Source organism: Hyla sarda, unplaced genomic scaffold (assembly GCF_029499605.1).
Source record: "Hyla sarda isolate aHylSar1 unplaced genomic scaffold, aHylSar1.hap1 scaffold_408, whole genome shotgun sequence".
NCBI lineage: Eukaryota > Metazoa > Chordata > Amphibia > Anura > Hylidae > Hyla > Hyla sarda.
Genome location: NW_026610424.1, coordinates 133,463 through 153,618, shown reverse-complemented (window position 1 = coordinate 153,618; position 20,156 = coordinate 133,463). Strand labels below are relative to the sequence as shown.

The 20,156-nt window shown below is 46.9% G+C and overlaps 6 non-coding genes and 4 pseudogenes across 6 annotated transcripts; all 10 read left to right on the top strand.

Moving 5' to 3' along the window:
* Positions 1-765: 765 nt before the first annotated feature.
* Positions 766-956, top strand: LOC130333462 (U2 spliceosomal RNA). The gene has a single exon (XR_008875641.1). It is a non-coding gene; the product is annotated as a U2 spliceosomal RNA (small nuclear RNA).
* A 2,101-nt stretch (positions 957-3,057) lies between these two features.
* LOC130333422 (U2 spliceosomal RNA) lies at positions 3,058-3,217 on the top strand (annotated as a pseudogene).
* Positions 3,218-3,902: 685 nt separating this feature from the next.
* Positions 3,903-4,082, top strand: LOC130333406 (U2 spliceosomal RNA; annotated as a pseudogene).
* A 2,094-nt stretch (positions 4,083-6,176) lies between these two features.
* Positions 6,177-6,367, top strand: LOC130333461 (U2 spliceosomal RNA). Its single transcript, XR_008875640.1, has one exon. It is a non-coding gene; the product is annotated as a U2 spliceosomal RNA (small nuclear RNA).
* A 2,095-nt stretch (positions 6,368-8,462) lies between these two features.
* LOC130333421 (U2 spliceosomal RNA) lies at positions 8,463-8,622 on the top strand (annotated as a pseudogene).
* A 685-nt stretch (positions 8,623-9,307) lies between these two features.
* Positions 9,308-9,487, top strand: LOC130333404 (U2 spliceosomal RNA; annotated as a pseudogene).
* Positions 9,488-11,573: 2,086 nt separating this feature from the next.
* LOC130333460 (U2 spliceosomal RNA) lies at positions 11,574-11,764 on the top strand. Its single transcript, XR_008875639.1, has one exon. It is a non-coding gene; the product is annotated as a U2 spliceosomal RNA (small nuclear RNA).
* Positions 11,765-13,858: 2,094 nt separating this feature from the next.
* Positions 13,859-14,049, top strand: LOC130333459 (U2 spliceosomal RNA). Its single transcript, XR_008875638.1, has one exon. It is a non-coding gene; the product is annotated as a U2 spliceosomal RNA (small nuclear RNA).
* Positions 14,050-16,145: 2,096 nt separating this feature from the next.
* On the top strand, positions 16,146-16,336 carry LOC130333458 (U2 spliceosomal RNA). The gene has a single exon (XR_008875637.1). It is a non-coding gene; the product is annotated as a U2 spliceosomal RNA (small nuclear RNA).
* Positions 16,337-18,421: 2,085 nt separating this feature from the next.
* LOC130333379 (U2 spliceosomal RNA) lies at positions 18,422-18,612 on the top strand. The gene has a single exon (XR_008875585.1). It is a non-coding gene; the product is annotated as a U2 spliceosomal RNA (small nuclear RNA).
* Positions 18,613-20,156: the final 1,544 nt, after the last annotated feature.

The following is a 20,156-nucleotide window of genomic DNA, read 5'->3' as shown; positions in this document are numbered from 1 at the left end:
CACTGACATCACTAGGTGTAAACAACATCTCTCCTTTGCTGTGTATGTGACTATGGAGCTGTTTGGTGATGTCGTCTATTACGGCCTTCATAGAAGCAACAGGAGATTGTTGCATCCATCTTGAACCCTCAGAACTACAGTGCTATGATGTCACTCACTTCCACAGGCCTTGCAGAGTGTAAACAACAACAACCCAGCTTTGTTGTGTATGTAACCAAAGGGATTTGTGATGTCACCTAGAACCTTCACAGCAGCGACAGCTTTATGAGGAGCATCAGCACTGCTCTGCCTGAGCAGAACCATCACCGCCATAGGTTGTCAAATAACCCGGATTTAACCCACACAGGTAAGTCCAATGGGGTGCAGGCATGTCCTCTATGCTTACAGCTTCCCGTGGGTGTTGGTTTGATACCGTTTGGGGACAGCCAAGGAGGCATCTGCAGGCAACAAAGGTAGGTGTGTGCTTGTGTGTGTGTTTCCTATGCAGATCCTAAGCCCAGTGTCACATGCAAGTAGGAGGAGTAAGAAGGGTTCCTGGCAAATCCGGGTTATGGATTGCATTTAAAAAGGCCCCGTGGGAGTGCAATGGGCCCCTGTCTTGCTGCTTAGCAATAATGGTATGGGTTTAGGTTCTGCTGTGTGTACTGGTGGTTGACTGCCCCCCAGCCCAGAGTGTGCATGGAAAATTGTCTGGCAGCCTCCCTGACAGCAAGCAGTGATAGTGCCCATGAAGGGGACCTTGTTGGGCCCGCCCCTTTCACGGTTATCGCTTCTCGGCCTTTTGGCTAAGATCAAGTGTAGTATCTGTTCTTATCAGTTTAATATCTGATACGTCCCCTATCTGGGGACCATATATTAAATGGATTTTTGAGAACGGGGGCCGATTTCGAAGCTTGCTTCCGTCGCCCTATGCATTGACCCGATATGGCAGTATCTTCGGGTACAGTGCACCACCCCCTTACAGGGTTAAAAAGAAAGATTCCTACTTTCATTGCTACCTGCTTGCTGGCTAGCCAGCTAGCCAGCCCTGTGGGCCTTGCTGCTGCTGCAGCCAAAAAACAAAAGGTGGTGCTGCTGCTGCTTCTGCTGCTTCTGCTTCTGCTTGTGTCTGGCCCCTGTTGGAGCGTCCAGGCACAGGACTTCTGCTGCTGCTGACTAAATGGCCTCCTTAATTGGATCATTTGAGTAGCCAGCACACCTGTGCAGGTAGGGCATGACATGATAGGCAGCTGCCTTGATAGCGGGTGGGTGCTGAATGTTCCTAATTGACAAAATAAGATTAATGCTTATGAAGAAATATAAAATCTCATCCCTTCCCCAATATCGCGCCACACCCCTACCCCTTAATTCCCTGGTTGAACGTGATGGACATATGTCTTTTTTCGACCGTACTAACTATGTAACTATGTAACATAACATGGGGGGGGGGGGGGGGGGTTCTCCTGGCTGTTCACACAGGTGTGTCATTGCTGTACATTGACCATGCATTGCTTCTGTGGTATTGCAAAGGCAAAGACAAATGCTTCCAGCCATCCATTGCACTAATGGATTGGTCATCAGCTGGCTGTCTATGTCCCGCATCAATATAGACCAAAGTACAGAGGGTTAGGCTATGCTATTGTGCACCTACCTGATGCATCAGAAGGTGCGAGGCCCTTGCTAAATTCTGTGCACAGACTTTGAGATCTATGCTTTAGACTGTATCTAAACCTGCTCCAACATGGACTGACATTCTGGCCTACTTTCAGCCGATGCGACTTGTCTGTCGCTGAACAGTCGCTTTTTATGTATTCAGCACCTATGTATAATGTTGTAAAAATGCTCTAGAAGCTAAAGTCGCAGAAATGTCACACATATTTGGCCTGCAACTTTCTGTGCGACAAATTCAGACAGGAAAAATCAGTATAAATCCTTAGAAAATTATCCCCCAGTGTCTCCATCTGCTGGCGGTATTGAATAAGCATTGCTGCACTGATGGGGTATGCATTAGACGAAAAAAAAGAAGAAAAAGAAGAATAATACGCCCAGAAAAGAGGCGAAAAGGAGAAAAACGTAAAAAAACGTGAAAAAAAAGTAAGAGGAAGAGAAGGGAAAAAAAGGTGGAAATGGGTTTAAAAGTGATTTCGGCGGAGAATATATATATATATATATATATATATATATATATATATATATATATATATATGCGCACACACACACATAGATATAAACGTATTCTCCGTTGAGATATTGCAGCCGCTGCTGTGTCCAGGCCCAGGAGCCTTAGCACTGTGCTGTGATGTCACTCAATACCACTGACATCACTAGGTGTAAACAACATCTCTCCTTTGCTGTGTATGTGACTATGGAGCTGTTTGGTGATGTCGTCTATTACGGCCTTCATAGAAGCAACAGGAGATTGTTGCATCCATCTTGAACCCTCAGAACTACAGTGCTATGATGTCACTCACTTCCACAGGCCTTGCAGAGTGTAAACAACAACAACCCAGCTTTGTTGTGTATGTAACCAAAGGGATTTGTGATGTCACCTAGAACCTTCACAGCAGCGACAGCTTTATGAGGAGCATCAGCACTGCTCTGCCTGAGCAGAACCATCACCGCCATAGGTTGTCAAATAACCCGGATTTAACCCACACAGGTAAGTCCAATGGGGTGCAGGCATGTCCTCTATGCTTACAGCTTCCCGTGGGTGTTGGTTTGATACCGTTTGGGGACAGCCAAGGAGGCATCTGCAGGCAACAAAGGTAGGTGTGTGCTTGTGTGTGTGTTTCCTATGCAGATCCTAAGCCCAGTGTCACATGCAAGTAGGAGGAGTAAGAAGGGTTCCTGGCAAATCCGGGTTATGGATTGCATTTAAAAAGGCCCCGTGGGAGTGCAATGGGCCCCTGTCTTGCTGCTTAGCAATAATGGTATGGGTTTAGGTTCTGCTGTGTGTACTGGTGGTTGACTGCCCCCCAGCCCAGAGTGTGCATGGAAAATTGTCTGGCAGCCTCCCTGACAGCAAGCAGTGATAGTGCCCATGAAGGGGACCTTGTTGGGCCCGCCCCTTTCACGGTTATCGCTTCTCGGCCTTTTGGCTAAGATCAAGTGTAGTATCTGTTCTTATCAGTTTTCATGCTGGTGGGGATGGGTGCTGCATGGAGGATGCAGGTGTACCAGGGCTTTCCGGGGCTGGTTCTGAGGAATCAGCTCGACGGCTGCCCCGATGTGACCTGTTCCCTCCGGGTCTCGCCATGAGGCTGAGAGGGTCTAGAGCCGAGGTACTTTGTGCCTCGGGGAGTGGTGACCCCGAGGTGCCGAAACTCACTGGGAGAATAGGCTCACTGAGTTGAAGCACGGGCACCATAATCTCTTCACCTTGTGGCACTCACCTCTTGATTCCCGGCCTTCTGGCTAGGATCAGAGAAATTTTTATAGATCCGGCCGGATGTCCGGGCAGTATATCTGCACACATTCACTTATTTATTTCTTTTTTGTCTCACTGTGTCACTTTTTGCGTGTTGTGTGTTCACAGGATTTGTCAGGATGCGGTAGCCCTTCTGGGTGTCCCTCCTGGCGGTCTAGGGGAGGTGTGTGTGGCCATTAGGTTCCGCACCTCCCTGCAAACACCCCGGGTACTCCTGCTTTGGCAGGGTACCTACCGTAATCGGCTCTGCGGGCAGATACCTTGGCTAACGCCAAGGGGGATGCCGGGAGCATTTGTGGTCCCCTAGTAGCTTCGGCGAAAAGGGACATCGAACCTGGAACCTCGCAGGTACCTTTTGGTCCGGAGGCGAAGGGTAAGGTTTGTTGGGGGGCCTCTCTCCTATCGGAGAAGGGCTTGCGATAGACCGCATCCTTTGTGCACGTTTTTTTAGTGTAACACGTTTGCACTTTTTCTTGCACTTTGGGTGAATCGAAAGCACGTTCCTCGGCTTTAGATAAAGAAATCTGTTCTTATCAGTTTAATATCTGATACGTCCCCTATCTGGGGACCATATATTAAATGGATTTTTGAGAACGGGGGCCGATTTCGAAGCTTGCTTCCGTCGCCCTATGCATTGACCCGATATGGCAGTATCTTCGGGTACAGTGCACCACCCCCTTACAGGGTTAAAAAGAAAGATTCCTACTTTCATTGCTACCTGCTTGCTGGCTAGCCAGCTAGCCAGCCCTGTGGGCCTTGCTGCTGCTGCAGCCAAAAAACAAAAGGTGGTGCTGCTGCTGCTTCTGCTGCTTCTGCTTCTGCTTGTGTCTGGCCCCTGTTGGAGCGTCCAGGCACAGGACTTCTGCTGCTGCTGACTAAATGGCCTCCTTAATTGGATCATTTGAGTAGCCAGCACACCTGTGCAGGTAGGGCATGACATGATAGGCAGCTGCCTTGATAGCGGGTGGGTGCTGAATGTTCCTAATTGACAAAATAAGATTAATGCTTATGAAGAAATATAAAATCTCATCCCTTCCCCAATATCGCGCCACACCCCTACCCCTTAATTCCCTGGTTGAACGTGATGGACATATGTCTTTTTTCGACCGTACTAACTATGTAACTATGTAACATAACATGGGGGGGGGGGGGGGGGGGGGTCTCCTGGCTGTTCACACAGGTGTGTCATTGCTGTACATTGACCATGCATTGCTTCTGTGGTATTGCAAAGGCAAAGACAAATGCTTCCAGCCATCCATTGCACTAATGGATTGGTCATCAGCTGGCTGTCTATGTCCCGCATCAATATAGACCAAAGTACAGAGGGTTAGGCTATGCTATTGTGCACCTACCTGATGCATCAGAAGGTGCGAGGCCCTTGCTAAATTCTGTGCACAGACTTTGAGATCTATGCTTTAGACTGTATCTAAACCTGCTCCAACATGGACTGACATTCTGGCCTACTTTCAGCCGATGCGACTTGTCTGTCGCTGAACAGTCGCTTTTTATGTATTCAGCACCTATGTATAATGTTGTAAAAATGCTCTAGAAGCTAAAGTCGCAGAAATGTCACACATATTTGGCCTGCAACTTTCTGTGCGACAAATTCAGACAGGAAAAATCAGTATAAATCCTTAGAAAATTATCCCCCAGTGTCTCCATCTGCTGGCGGTATTGAATAAGCATTGCTGCACTGATGGGGTATGCATTAGACGAAAAAAAAGAAGAAAAAGAAGAATAATACGCCCAGAAAAGAGGCGAAAAGGAGAAAAACGTAAAAAAACGTGAAAAAAAAGTAAGAGGAAGAGAAGGGAAAAAAAGGTGGAAATGGGTTTAAAAGTGATTTCGGCGGAGAAATATATATATATATATATATATATATATATATATATATATATGCGCACACACACACATAGATATAAACGTATTCTCCGTTGAGATATTGCAGCCGCTGCTGTGTCCAGGCCCAGGAGCCTTAGCACTGTGCTGTGATGTCACTCAATACCACTGACATCACTAGGTGTAAACAACATCTCTCCTTTGCTGTGTATGTGACTATGGAGCTGTTTGGTGATGTCGTCTATTACGGCCTTCATAGAAGCAACAGGAGATTGTTGCATCCATCTTGAACCCTCAGAACTACAGTGCTATGATGTCACTCACTTCCACAGGCCTTGCAGAGTGTAAACAACAACAACCCAGCTTTGTTGTGTATGTAACCAAAGGGATTTGTGATGTCACCTAGAACCTTCACAGCAGCGACAGCTTTATGAGGAGCATCAGCACTGCTCTGCCTGAGCAGAACCATCACCGCCATAGGTTGTCAAATAACCCGGATTTAACCCACACAGGTAAGTCCAATGGGGTGCAGGCATGTCCTCTATGCTTACAGCTTCCCGTGGGTGTTGGTTTGATACCGTTTGGGGACAGCCAAGGAGGCATCTGCAGGCAACAAAGGTAGGTGTGTGCTTGTGTGTGTGTTTCCTATGCAGATCCTAAGCCCAGTGTCACATGCAAGTAGGAGGAGTAAGAAGGGTTCCTGGCAAATCCGGGTTATGGATTGCATTTAAAAAGGCCCCGTGGGAGTGCAATGGGCCCCTGTCTTGCTGCTTAGCAATAATGGTATGGGTTTAGGTTCTGCTGTGTGTACTGGTGGTTGACTGCCCCCCAGCCCAGAGTGTGCATGGAAAATTGTCTGGCAGCCTCCCTGACAGCAAGCAGTGATAGTGCCCATGAAGGGGACCTTGTTGGGCCCGCCCCTTTCACGGTTATCGCTTCTCGGCCTTTTGGCTAAGATCAAGTGTAGTATCTGTTCTTATCAGTTTAATATCTGATACGTCCCCTATCTGGGGACCATATATTAAATGGATTTTTGAGAACGGGGGCCGATTTCGAAGCTTGCTTCCGTCGCCCTATGCATTGACCCGATATGGCAGTATCTTCGGGTACAGTGCACCACCCCCTTACAGGGTTAAAAAGAAAGATTCCTACTTTCATTGCTACCTGCTTGCTGGCTAGCCAGCTAGCCAGCCCTGTGGGCCTTGCTGCTGCTGCAGCCAAAAAACAAAAGGTGGTGCTGCTGCTGCTTCTGCTGCTTCTGCTTCTGCTTGTGTCTGGCCCCTGTTGGAGCGTCCAGGCACAGGACTTCTGCTGCTGCTGACTAAATGGCCTCCTTAATTGGATCATTTGAGTAGCCAGCACACCTGTGCAGGTAGGGCATGACATGATAGGCAGCTGCCTTGATAGCGGGTGGGTGCTGAATGTTCCTAATTGACAAAATAAGATTAATGCTTATGAAGAAATATAAAATCTCATCCCTTCCCCAATATCGCGCCACACCCCTACCCCTTAATTCCCTGGTTGAACGTGATGGACATATGTCTTTTTTCGACCGTACTAACTATGTAACTATGTAACATAACATGGGGGGGGGGGGGGGGGGTTCTCCTGGCTGTTCACACAGGTGTGTCATTGCTGTACATTGACCATGCATTGCTTCTGTGGTATTGCAAAGGCAAAGACAAATGCTTCCAGCCATCCATTGCACTAATGGATTGGTCATCAGCTGGCTGTCTATGTCCCGCATCAATATAGACCAAAGTACAGAGGGTTAGGCTATGCTATTGTGCACCTACCTGATGCATCAGAAGGTGCGAGGCCCTTGCTAAATTCTGTGCACAGACTTTGAGATCTATGCTTTAGACTGTATCTAAACCTGCTCCAACATGGACTGACATTCTGGCCTACTTTCAGCCGATGCGACTTGTCTGTCGCTGAACAGTCGCTTTTTATGTATTCAGCACCTATGTATAATGTTGTAAAAATGCTCTAGAAGCTAAAGTCGCAGAAATGTCACACATATTTGGCCTGCAACTTTCTGTGCGACAAATTCAGACAGGAAAAATCAGTATAAATCCTTAGAAAATTATCCCCCAGTGTCTCCATCTGCTGGCGGTATTGAATAAGCATTGCTGCACTGATGGGGTATGCATTAGACGAAAAAAAAGAAGAAAAAGAAGAATAATACGCCCAGAAAAGAGGCGAAAAGGAGAAAAACGTAAAAAAACGTGAAAAAAAAGTAAGAGGAAGAGAAGGGAAAAAAAGGTGGAAATGGGTTTAAAAGTGATTTCGGCGGAGAATATATATATATATATATATATATATATATATATATATATATATATGCGCACACACACACATAGATATAAACGTATTCTCCGTTGAGATATTGCAGCCGCTGCTGTGTCCAGGCCCAGGAGCCTTAGCACTGTGCTGTGATGTCACTCAATACCACTGACATCACTAGGTGTAAACAACATCTCTCCTTTGCTGTGTATGTGACTATGGAGCTGTTTGGTGATGTCGTCTATTACGGCCTTCATAGAAGCAACAGGAGATTGTTGCATCCATCTTGAACCCTCAGAACTACAGTGCTATGATGTCACTCACTTCCACAGGCCTTGCAGAGTGTAAACAACAACAACCCAGCTTTGTTGTGTATGTAACCAAAGGGATTTGTGATGTCACCTAGAACCTTCACAGCAGCGACAGCTTTATGAGGAGCATCAGCACTGCTCTGCCTGAGCAGAACCATCACCGCCATAGGTTGTCAAATAACCCGGATTTAACCCACACAGGTAAGTCCAATGGGGTGCAGGCATGTCCTCTATGCTTACAGCTTCCCGTGGGTGTTGGTTTGATACCGTTTGGGGACAGCCAAGGAGGCATCTGCAGGCAACAAAGGTAGGTGTGTGCTTGTGTGTGTGTTTCCTATGCAGATCCTAAGCCCAGTGTCACATGCAAGTAGGAGGAGTAAGAAGGGTTCCTGGCAAATCCGGGTTATGGATTGCATTTAAAAAGGCCCCGTGGGAGTGCAATGGGCCCCTGTCTTGCTGCTTAGCAATAATGGTATGGGTTTAGGTTCTGCTGTGTGTACTGGTGGTTGACTGCCCCCCAGCCCAGAGTGTGCATGGAAAATTGTCTGGCAGCCTCCCTGACAGCAAGCAGTGATAGTGCCCATGAAGGGGACCTTGTTGGGCCCGCCCCTTTCACGGTTATCGCTTCTCGGCCTTTTGGCTAAGATCAAGTGTAGTATCTGTTCTTATCAGTTTTCATGCTGGTGGGGATGGGTGCTGCATGGAGGATGCAGGTGTACCAGGGCTTTCCGGGGCTGGTTCTGAGGAATCAGCTCGACGGCTGCCCCGATGTGACCTGTTCCCTCCGGGTCTCGCCATGAGGCTGAGAGGGTCTAGAGCCGAGGTACTTTGTGCCTCGGGGAGTGGTGACCCCGAGGTGCCGAAACTCACTGGGAGAATAGGCTCACTGAGTTGAAGCACGGGCACCATAATCTCTTCACCTTGTGGCACTCACCTCTTGATTCCCGGCCTTCTGGCTAGGATCAGAGAAATTTTTATAGATCCGGCCGGATGTCCGGGCAGTATATCTGCACACATTCACTTATTTATTTCTTTTTTGTCTCACTGTGTCACTGTTTGCGTGTTGTGTGTTCACAGGATTTGTCAGGATGCGGTAGCCCTTCTGGGTGTCCCTCCTGGCGGTCTAGGGGAGGTGTGTGTGGCCATTAGGTTCCGCACCTCCCTGCAAACACCCCGGGTACTCCTGCTTTGGCAGGGTACCTACCGTAATCGGCTCTGCGGGCAGATACCTTGGCTAACGCCAAGGGGGATGCCGGGAGCATTTGTGGTCCCCTAGTAGCTTCGGCGAAAAGGGACATCGAACCTGGAACCTCGCAGGTACCTTTTGGTCCGGAGGCGAAGGGTAAGGTTTGTTGGGGGGCCTCTCTCCTATCGGAGAAGGGCTTGCGATAGACCGCATCCTTTGTGCACGTTTTTTTAGTGTAACACGTTTGCACTTTTTCTTGCACTTTGGGTGAATCGAAAGCACGTTCCTCGGCTTTAGATAAAGAAATCTGTTCTTATCAGTTTAATATCTGATACGTCCCCTATCTGGGGACCATATATTAAATGGATTTTTGAGAACGGGGGCCGATTTCGAAGCTTGCTTCCGTCGCCCTATGCATTGACCCGATATGGCAGTATCTTCGGGTACAGTGCACCACCCCCTTACAGGGTTAAAAAGAAAGATTCCTACTTTCATTGCTACCTGCTTGCTGGCTAGCCAGCTAGCCAGCCCTGTGGGCCTTGCTGCTGCTGCAGCCAAAAAACAAAAGGTGGTGCTGCTGCTGCTTCTGCTGCTTCTGCTTCTGCTTGTGTCTGGCCCCTGTTGGAGCGTCCAGGCACAGGACTTCTGCTGCTGCTGACTAAATGGCCTCCTTAATTGGATCATTTGAGTAGCCAGCACACCTGTGCAGGTAGGGCATGACATGATAGGCAGCTGCCTTGATAGCGGGTGGGTGCTGAATGTTCCTAATTGACAAAATAAGATTAATGCTTATGAAGAAATATAAAATCTCATCCCTTCCCCAATATCGCGCCACACCCCTACCCCTTAATTCCCTGGTTGAACGTGATGGACATATGTCTTTTTTCGACCGTACTAACTATGTAACTATGTAACATAACATGGGGGGGGGGGGGGGGGGGTCTCCTGGCTGTTCACACAGGTGTGTCATTGCTGTACATTGACCATGCATTGCTTCTGTGGTATTGCAAAGGCAAAGACAAATGCTTCCAGCCATCCATTGCACTAATGGATTGGTCATCAGCTGGCTGTCTATGTCCCGCATCAATATAGACCAAAGTACAGAGGGTTAGGCTATGCTATTGTGCACCTACCTGATGCATCAGAAGGTGCGAGGCCCTTGCTAAATTCTGTGCACAGACTTTGAGATCTATGCTTTAGACTGTATCTAAACCTGCTCCAACATGGACTGACATTCTGGCCTACTTTCAGCCGATGCGACTTGTCTGTCGCTGAACAGTCGCTTTTTATGTATTCAGCACCTATGTATAATGTTGTAAAAATGCTCTAGAAGCTAAAGTCGCAGAAATGTCACACATATTTGGCCTGCAACTTTCTGTGCGACAAATTCAGACAGGAAAAATCAGTATAAATCCTTAGAAAATTATCCCCCAGTGTCTCCATCTGCTGGCGGTATTGAATAAGCATTGCTGCACTGATGGGGTATGCATTAGACGAAAAAAAAGAAGAAAAAGAAGAATAATACGCCCAGAAAAGAGGCGAAAAGGAGAAAAACGTAAAAAAACGTGAAAAAAAAGTAAGAGGAAGAGAAGGGAAAAAAAGGTGGAAATGGGTTTAAAAGTGATTTCGGCGGAGAAATATATATATATATATATATATATATATATATATATGCGCACACACACACATAGATATAAACGTATTCTCCGTTGAGATATTGCAGCCGCTGCTGTGTCCAGGCCCAGGAGCCTTAGCACTGTGCTGTGATGTCACTCAATACCACTGACATCACTAGGTGTAAACAACATCTCTCCTTTGCTGTGTATGTGACTATGGAGCTGTTTGGTGATGTCGTCTATTACGGCCTTCATAGAAGCAACAGGAGATTGTTGCATCCATCTTGAACCCTCAGAACTACAGTGCTATGATGTCACTCACTTCCACAGGCCTTGCAGAGTGTAAACAACAACAACCCAGCTTTGTTGTGTATGTAACCAAAGGGATTTGTGATGTCACCTAGAACCTTCACAGCAGCGACAGCTTTATGAGGAGCATCAGCACTGCTCTGCCTGAGCAGAACCATCACCGCCATAGGTTGTCAAATAACCCGGATTTAACCCACACAGGTAAGTCCAATGGGGTGCAGGCATGTCCTCTATGCTTACAGCTTCCCGTGGGTGTTGGTTTGATACCGTTTGGGGACAGCCAAGGAGGCATCTGCAGGCAACAAAGGTAGGTGTGTGCTTGTGTGTGTGTTTCCTATGCAGATCCTAAGCCCAGTGTCACATGCAAGTAGGAGGAGTAAGAAGGGTTCCTGGCAAATCCGGGTTATGGATTGCATTTAAAAAGGCCCCGTGGGAGTGCAATGGGCCCCTGTCTTGCTGCTTAGCAATAATGGTATGGGTTTAGGTTCTGCTGTGTGTACTGGTGGTTGACTGCCCCCCAGCCCAGAGTGTGCATGGAAAATTGTCTGGCAGCCTCCCTGACAGCAAGCAGTGATAGTGCCCATGAAGGGGACCTTGTTGGGCCCGCCCCTTTCACGGTTATCGCTTCTCGGCCTTTTGGCTAAGATCAAGTGTAGTATCTGTTCTTATCAGTTTAATATCTGATACGTCCCCTATCTGGGGACCATATATTAAATGGATTTTTGAGAACGGGGGCCGATTTCGAAGCTTGCTTCCGTCGCCCTATGCATTGACCCGATATGGCAGTATCTTCGGGTACAGTGCACCACCCCCTTACAGGGTTAAAAAGAAAGATTCCTACTTTCATTGCTACCTGCTTGCTGGCTAGCCAGCTAGCCAGCCCTGTGGGCCTTGCTGCTGCTGCAGCCAAAAAACAAAAGGTGGTGCTGCTGCTGCTTCTGCTGCTTCTGCTTCTGCTTGTGTCTGGCCCCTGTTGGAGCGTCCAGGCACAGGACTTCTGCTGCTGCTGACTAAATGGCCTCCTTAATTGGATCATTTGAGTAGCCAGCACACCTGTGCAGGTAGGGCATGACATGATAGGCAGCTGCCTTGATAGCGGGTGGGTGCTGAATGTTCCTAATTGACAAAATAAGATTAATGCTTATGAAGAAATATAAAATCTCATCCCTTCCCCAATATCGCGCCACACCCCTACCCCTTAATTCCCTGGTTGAACGTGATGGACATATGTCTTTTTTCGACCGTACTAACTATGTAACTATGTAACATAACATTGGGGGGGGGGGGGGGGGGGGTCTCCTGGCTGTTCACACAGGTGTGTCATTGCTGTACATTGACCATGCATTGCTTCTGTGGTATTGCAAAGGCAAAGACAAATGCTTCCAGCCATCCATTGCACTAATGGATTGGTCATCAGCTGGCTGTCTATGTCCCGCATCAATATAGACCAAAGTACAGAGGGTTAGGCTATGCTATTGTGCACCTACCTGATGCATCAGAAGGTGCGAGGCCCTTGCTAAATTCTGTGCACAGACTTTGAGATCTATGCTTTAGACTGTATCTAAACCTGCTCCAACATGGACTGACATTCTGGCCTACTTTCAGCCGATGCGACTTGTCTGTCGCTGAACAGTCGCTTTTTATGTATTCAGCACCTATGTATAATGTTGTAAAAATGCTCTAGAAGCTAAAGTCGCAGAAATGTCACACATATTTGGCCTGCAACTTTCTGTGCGACAAATTCAGACAGGAAAAATCAGTATAAATCCTTAGAAAATTATCCCCCAGTGTCTCCATCTGCTGGCGGTATTGAATAAGCATTGCTGCACTGATGGGGTATGCATTAGACGAAAAAAAAGAAGAAAAAGAAGAATAATACGCCCAGAAAAGAGGCGAAAAGGAGAAAAACGTTAAAAAACGTGAAAAAAAAGTAAGAGGAAGAGAAGGGAAAAAAAGGTGGAAATGGGTTTAAAAGTGATTTCGGCGGAGAAATATATATATATATATATATATATATATATATATATATATATGCGCACACACACACATAGATATAAACGTATTCTCCGTTGAGATATTGCAGCCGCTGCTGTGTCCAGGCCCAGGAGCCTTAGCACTGTGCTGTGATGTCACTCAATACCACTGACATCACTAGGTGTAAACAACATCTCTCCTTTGCTGTGTATGTGACTATGGAGCTGTTTGGTGATGTCGTCTATTACGGCCTTCATAGAAGCAACAGGAGATTGTTGCATCCATCTTGAACCCTCAGAACTACAGTGCTATGATGTCACTCACTTCCACAGGCCTTGCAGAGTGTAAACAACAACAACCCAGCTTTGTTGTGTATGTAACCAAAGGGATTTGTGATGTCACCTAGAACCTTCACAGCAGCGACAGCTTTATGAGGAGCATCAGCACTGCTCTGCCTGAGCAGAACCATCACCGCCATAGGTTGTCAAATAACCCGGATTTAACCCACACAGGTAAGTCCAATGGGGTGCAGGCATGTCCTCTATGCTTACAGCTTCCCGTGGGTGTTGGTTTGATACCGTTTGGGGACAGCCAAGGAGGCATCTGCAGGCAACAAAGGTAGGTGTGTGCTTGTGTGTGTGTTTCCTATGCAGATCCTAAGCCCAGTGTCACATGCAAGTAGGAGGAGTAAGAAGGGTTCCTGGCAAATCCGGGTTATGGATTGCATTTAAAAAGGCCCCGTGGGAGTGCAATGGGCCCCTGTCTTGCTGCTTAGCAATAATGGTATGGGTTTAGGTTCTGCTGTGTGTACTGGTGGTTGACTGCCCCCCAGCCCAGAGTGTGCATGGAAAATTGTCTGGCAGCCTCCCTGACAGCAAGCAGTGATAGTGCCCATGAAGGGGACCTTGTTGGGCCCGCCCCTTTCACGGTTATCGCTTCTCGGCCTTTTGGCTAAGATCAAGTGTAGTATCTGTTCTTATCAGTTTAATATCTGATACGTCCCCTATCTGGGGACCATATATTAAATGGATTTTTGAGAACGGGGGCCGATTTCGAAGCTTGCTTCCGTCGCCCTATGCATTGACCCGATATGGCAGTATCTTCGGGTACAGTGCACCACCCCCTTACAGGGTTAAAAAGAAAGATTCCTACTTTCATTGCTACCTGCTTGCTGGCTAGCCAGCTAGCCAGCCCTGTGGGCCTTGCTGCTGCTGCAGCCAAAAAACAAAAGGTGGTGCTGCTGCTGCTTCTGCTGCTTCTGCTTCTGCTTGTGTCTGGCCCCTGTTGGAGCGTCCAGGCACAGGACTTCTGCTGCTGCTGACTAAATGGCCTCCTTAATTGGATCATTTGAGTAGCCAGCACACCTGTGCAGGTAGGGCATGACATGATAGGCAGCTGCCTTGATAGCGGGTGGGTGCTGAATGTTCCTAATTGACAAAATAAGATTAATGCTTATGAAGAAATATAAAATCTCATCCCTTCCCCAATATCGCGCCACACCCCTACCCCTTAATTCCCTGGTTGAACGTGATGGACATATGTCTTTTTTCGACCGTACTAACTATGTAACTATGTAACATAACATTGGGGGGGGGGGGGGGGGGGGTCTCCTGGCTGTTCACACAGGTGTGTCATTGCTGTACATTGACCATGCATTGCTTCTGTGGTATTGCAAAGGCAAAGACAAATGCTTCCAGCCATCCATTGCACTAATGGATTGGTCATCAGCTGGCTGTCTATGTCCCGCATCAATATAGACCAAAGTACAGAGGGTTAGGCTATGCTATTGTGCACCTACCTGATGCATCAGAAGGTGCGAGGCCCTTGCTAAATTCTGTGCACAGACTTTGAGATCTATGCTTTAGACTGTATCTAAACCTGCTCCAACATGGACTGACATTCTGGCCTACTTTCAGCCGATGCGACTTGTCTGTCGCTGAACAGTCGCTTTTTATGTATTCAGCACCTATGTATAATGTTGTAAAAATGCTCTAGAAGCTAAAGTCGCAGAAATGTCACACATATTTGGCCTGCAACTTTCTGTGCGACAAATTCAGACAGGAAAAATCAGTATAAATCCTTAGAAAATTATCCCCCAGTGTCTCCATCTGCTGGCGGTATTGAATAAGCATTGCTGCACTGATGGGGTATGCATTAGACGAAAAAAAAGAAGAAAAAGAAGAATAATACGCCCAGAAAAGAGGCGAAAAGGAGAAAAACGTTAAAAAACTTGAAAAAAAAGTAAGAGGAAGAGAAGGGAAAAAAAGGTGGAAATGGGTTTAAAAGTGATTTCGGCGGAGAAATATATATATATATATATATATATATATATATATATATATATATGCGCACACACACACATAGATATAAACGTATTCTCCGTTGAGATATTGCAGCCGCTGCTGTGTCCAGGCCCAGGAGCCTTAGCACTGTGCTGTGATGTCACTCAATACCACTGACATCACTAGGTGTAAACAACATCTCTCCTTTGCTGTGTATGTGACTATGGAGCTGTTTGGTGATGTCGTCTATTACGGCCTTCATAGAAGCAACAGGAGATTGTTGCATCCATCTTGAACCCTCAGAACTACAGTGCTATGATGTCACTCACTTCCACAGGCCTTGCAGAGTGTAAACAACAACAACCCAGCTTTGTTGTGTATGTAACCAAAGGGATTTGTGATGTCACCTAGAACCTTCACAGCAGCGACAGCTTTATGAGGAGCATCAGCACTGCTCTGCCTGAGCAGAACCATCACCGCCATAGGTTGTCAAATAACCCGGATTTAACCCACACAGGTAAGTCCAATGGGGTGCAGGCATGTCCTCTATGCTTACAGCTTCCCGTGGGTGTTGGTTTGATACCGTTTGGGGACAGCCAAGGAGGCATCTGCAGGCAACAAAGGTAGGTGTGTGCTTGTGTGTGTGTTTCCTATGCAGATCCTAAGCCCAGTGTCACATGCAAGTAGGAGGAGTAAGAAGGGTTCCTGGCAAATCCGGGTTATGGATTGCATTTAAAAAGGCCCCGTGGGAGTGCAATGGGCCCCTGTCTTGCTGCTTAGCAATAATGGTATGGGTTTAGGTTCTGCTGTGTGTACTGGTGGTTGACTGCCCCCCAGCCCAGAGTGTGCATGGAAAATTGTCTGGCAGCCTCCCTGACAGCAAGCAGTGATAGTGCCCATGAAGGGGACCTTGTTGGGCCCGCCCCTTTCACGGTTATCGCTTCTCGGCCTTTTGGCTAAGATCAAGTGTAGTATCTGTTCTTATCAGTTTAATATCTGATACGTCCCCTATCTGGGGACCATATATTAAATGGATTTTTGAGAACGGGGGCCGATTTCGAAGCTTGCTTCCGTCGCCCTATGCATTGACCCGATATGGCAGTATCTTCGGGTACAGTGCACCACCCCCTTACAGGGTTAAAAAGAAAGATTCCTACTTTCATTGCTACCTGCTTGCTGGCTAGCCAGCTAGCCAGCCCTGTGGGCCTTGCTGCTGCTGCAGCCAAAAAACAAAAGGTGGTGCTGCTGCTGCTTCTGCTGCTTCTGCTTCTGCTTGTGTCTGGCCCCTGTTGGAGCGTCCAGGCACAGGACTTCTGCTGCTGCTGACTAAATGGCCTCCTTAATTGGATCATTTGAGTAGCCAGCACACCTGTGCAGGTAGGGCATGACATGATAGGCAGCTGCCTTGATAGCGGGTGGGTGCTGAATGTTCCTAATTGACAAAATAAGATTAATGCTTATGAAGAAATATAAAATCTCATCCCTTCCCCAATATCGCGCCACACCCCTACCCCTTAATTCCCTGGTTGAACGTGATGGACATATGTCTTTTTTCGACCGTACTAACTATGTAACTATGTAACATAACATGGGGGGGGGGGGGGGGGGTCTCCTGGCTGTTCACACAGGTGTGTCATTGCTGTACATTGACCATGCATTGCTTCTGTGGTATTGCAAAGGCAAAGACAAATGCTTCCAGCCATCCATTGCACTAATGGATTGGTCATCAGCTGGCTGTCTATGTCCCGCATCAATATAGACCAAAGTACAGAGGGTTAGGCTATGCTATTGTGCACCTACCTGATGCATCAGAAGGTGCGAGGCCCTTGCTAAATTCTGTGCACAGACTTTGAGATCTATGCTTTAGACTGTATCTAAACCTGCTCCAACATGGACTGACATTCTGGCCTACTTTCAGCCGATGCGACTTGTCTGTCGCTGAACAGTCGCTTTTTATGTATTCAGCACCTATGTATAATGTTGTAAAAATGCTCTAGAAGCTAAAGTCGCAGAAATGTCACACATATTTGGCCTGCAACTTTCTGTGCGACAAATTCAGACAGGAAAAATCAGTATAAATCCTTAGAAAATTATCCCCCAGTGTCTCCATCTGCTGGCGGTATTGAATAAGCATTGCTGCACTGATGGGGTATGCATTAGACGAAAAAAAAGAAGAAAAAGAAGAATAATACGCCCAGAAAAGAGGCGAAAAGGAGAAAAACGTAAAAAAACGTGAAAAAAAAGTAAGAGGAAGAGAAGGGAAAAAAAGGTGGAAATGGGTTTAAAAGTGATTTCGGCGGAGAAATATATATATATATATATATATATATATATATATATGCGCACACACACACATAGATATAAACGTATTCTCCGTTGAGATATTGCAGCCGCTGCTGTGTCCAGGCCCAGGAGCCTTAGCACTGTGCTGTGATGTCATTCAATACCACTGACATCACTAGGTGTAAACAACATCTCTCCTTTGCTGTGTATGTGACTGTGGAGCTGTTTGGTGATGTCGTCTATTACGGCCTTCATAGAAGCAACAGGAGATTGTTGCATCCATCTTGAACCCTCAGAACTACAGTGCTATGATGTCACTCACTTCCACAGGCCTTGCAGAGTGTAAACAACAACAACCCAGCTTTGTTGTGTATGTAACCAAAGGGATTTGTGATGTCACCTAGAACCTTCACAGCAGCGACAGCTTTATGAGGAGCATCAGCACTGCTCTGCCTGAGCAGAACCATCACCGCCATAGGTTGTCAAATAACCCGGATTTAACCCACACAGGTAAGTCCAATGGGGTGCAGGCATGTCCTCTATGCTTACAGCTTCCCGTGGGTGTTGGTTTGATACCGTTTGGGGACAGCCAAGGAGGCATCTGCAGGCAACAAAGGTAGGTGTGTGCTTGTGTGTGTGTTTCCTATGCAGATCCTAAGCCCAGTGTCACATGCAAGTAGGAGGAGTAAGAAGGGTTCCTGGCAAATCCGGGTTATGGATTGCATTTAAAAAGGCCCCGTGGGAGTGCAATGGGCCCCTGTCTTGCTGCTTAGCAATAATGGTATGGGTTTAGGTTCTGCTGTGTGTACTGGTGGTTGACTGCCCCCCAGCCCAGAGTGTGCATGGAAAATTGTCTGGCAGCCTCCCTGACAGCAAGCAGTGATAGTGCCCATGAAGGGGACCTTGTTGGGCCCGCCCCTTTCACGGTTATCGCTTCTCGGCCTTTTGGCTAAGATCAAGTGTAGTATCTGTTCTTATCAGTTTAATATCTGATACGTCCCCTATCTGGGGACCATATATTAAATGGATTTTTGAGAACGGGGGCCGATTTCGAAGCTTGCTTCCGTTGCCCTATGCATTGACCCGATATGGCAGTATCTTCGGGTACAGTGCACCACCCCCTTACAGGGTTAAAAAGAAAGATTCCTACTTTCATTGCTACCTGCTTGCTGGCTAGCCAGCTAGCCAGCCCTGTGGGCCTTGCTGCTGCTGCAGCCAAAAAACAAAAGGTGGTGCTGCTGCTGCTTCTGCTGCTTCTGCTTCTGCTTGTGTCTGGCCCCTGTTGGAGCGTCCAGGCACAGGACTTCTGCTGCTGCTGACTAAATGGCCTCCTTAATTGGATCATTTGAGTAGCCAGCACACCTGTGCAGGTAGGGCATGACATGATAGGCAGCTGCCTTGATAGCGGGTGGGTGCTGAATGTTCCTAATTGACAAAATAAGATTAATGCTTATGAAGAAATATAAAATCTCATCCCTTCCCCAATATCGCGCCACACCCCTACCCCTTAATTCCCTGGTTGAACGTGATGGACATATGTCTTTTTTCGACCGTACTAACTATGTAACTATGTAACATAACATGGGGGGGGGGGGGGGGGGTCTCCTGGCTGTTCACACAGGTGTGTCATTGCTGTACATTGACCATGCATTGCTTCTGTGGTATTGCAAAGGCAAAGACAAATGCTTCCAGCCATCCATTGCACTAATGGATTGGTCATCAGCTGGCTGTCTATGTCCCGCATCAATATAGACCAAAGTACAGAGGGTTAGGCTATGCTATTGTGCACCTACCTGATGCATCAGAAGGTGCGAGGCCCTTGCTAAATTCTGTGCACAGACTTTGAGATCTATGCTTTAGACTGTATCTAAACCTGCTCCAACATGGACTGACATTCTGGCCTACTTTCAGCCGATGCGACTTGTCTGTCGCTGAACAGTCGCTTTTTATGTATTCAGCACCTATGTATAATGTTGTAAAAATGCTCTAGAAGCTAAAGTCGCAGAAATGTCACACATATTTGGCCTGCAACTTTCTGTGCGACAAATTCAGACAGGAAAAATCAGTATAAATCCTTAGAAAATTATCCCCCAGTGTCTCCATCTGCTGGCGGTATTGAATAAGCATTGCTGCACTGATGGGGTATGCATTAGACGAAAAAAAAGAAGAAAAAGAAGAATAATACGCCCAGAAAAGAGGCGAAAAGGAGAAAAACGTAAAAAAACGTGAAAAAAAAGTAAGAGGAAGAGAAGGGAAAAAAAGGTGGAAATGGGTTTAAAAGTGATTTCGGCGGAGAAATATATATATATATATATATATATATATATATATATATATATATGCGCACACACACACATAGATATAAACGTATTCTCCGTTGAGATATTGCAGCCGCTGCTGTGTCCAGGCCCAGGAGCCTTAGCACTGTGCTGTGATGTCACTCAATACCACTGACATCACTAGGTGTAAACAACATCTCTCCTTTGCTGTGTATGTGACTATGGAGCTGTTTGGTGATGTCGTCTATTACGGCCTTCATAGAAGCAACAGGAGATTGTTGCATCCATCTTGAACCCTCAGAACTACAGTGCTATGATGTCACTCACTTCCACAGGCCTTGCAGAGTGTAAACAACAACAACCCAGCTTTGTTGTGTATGTAACC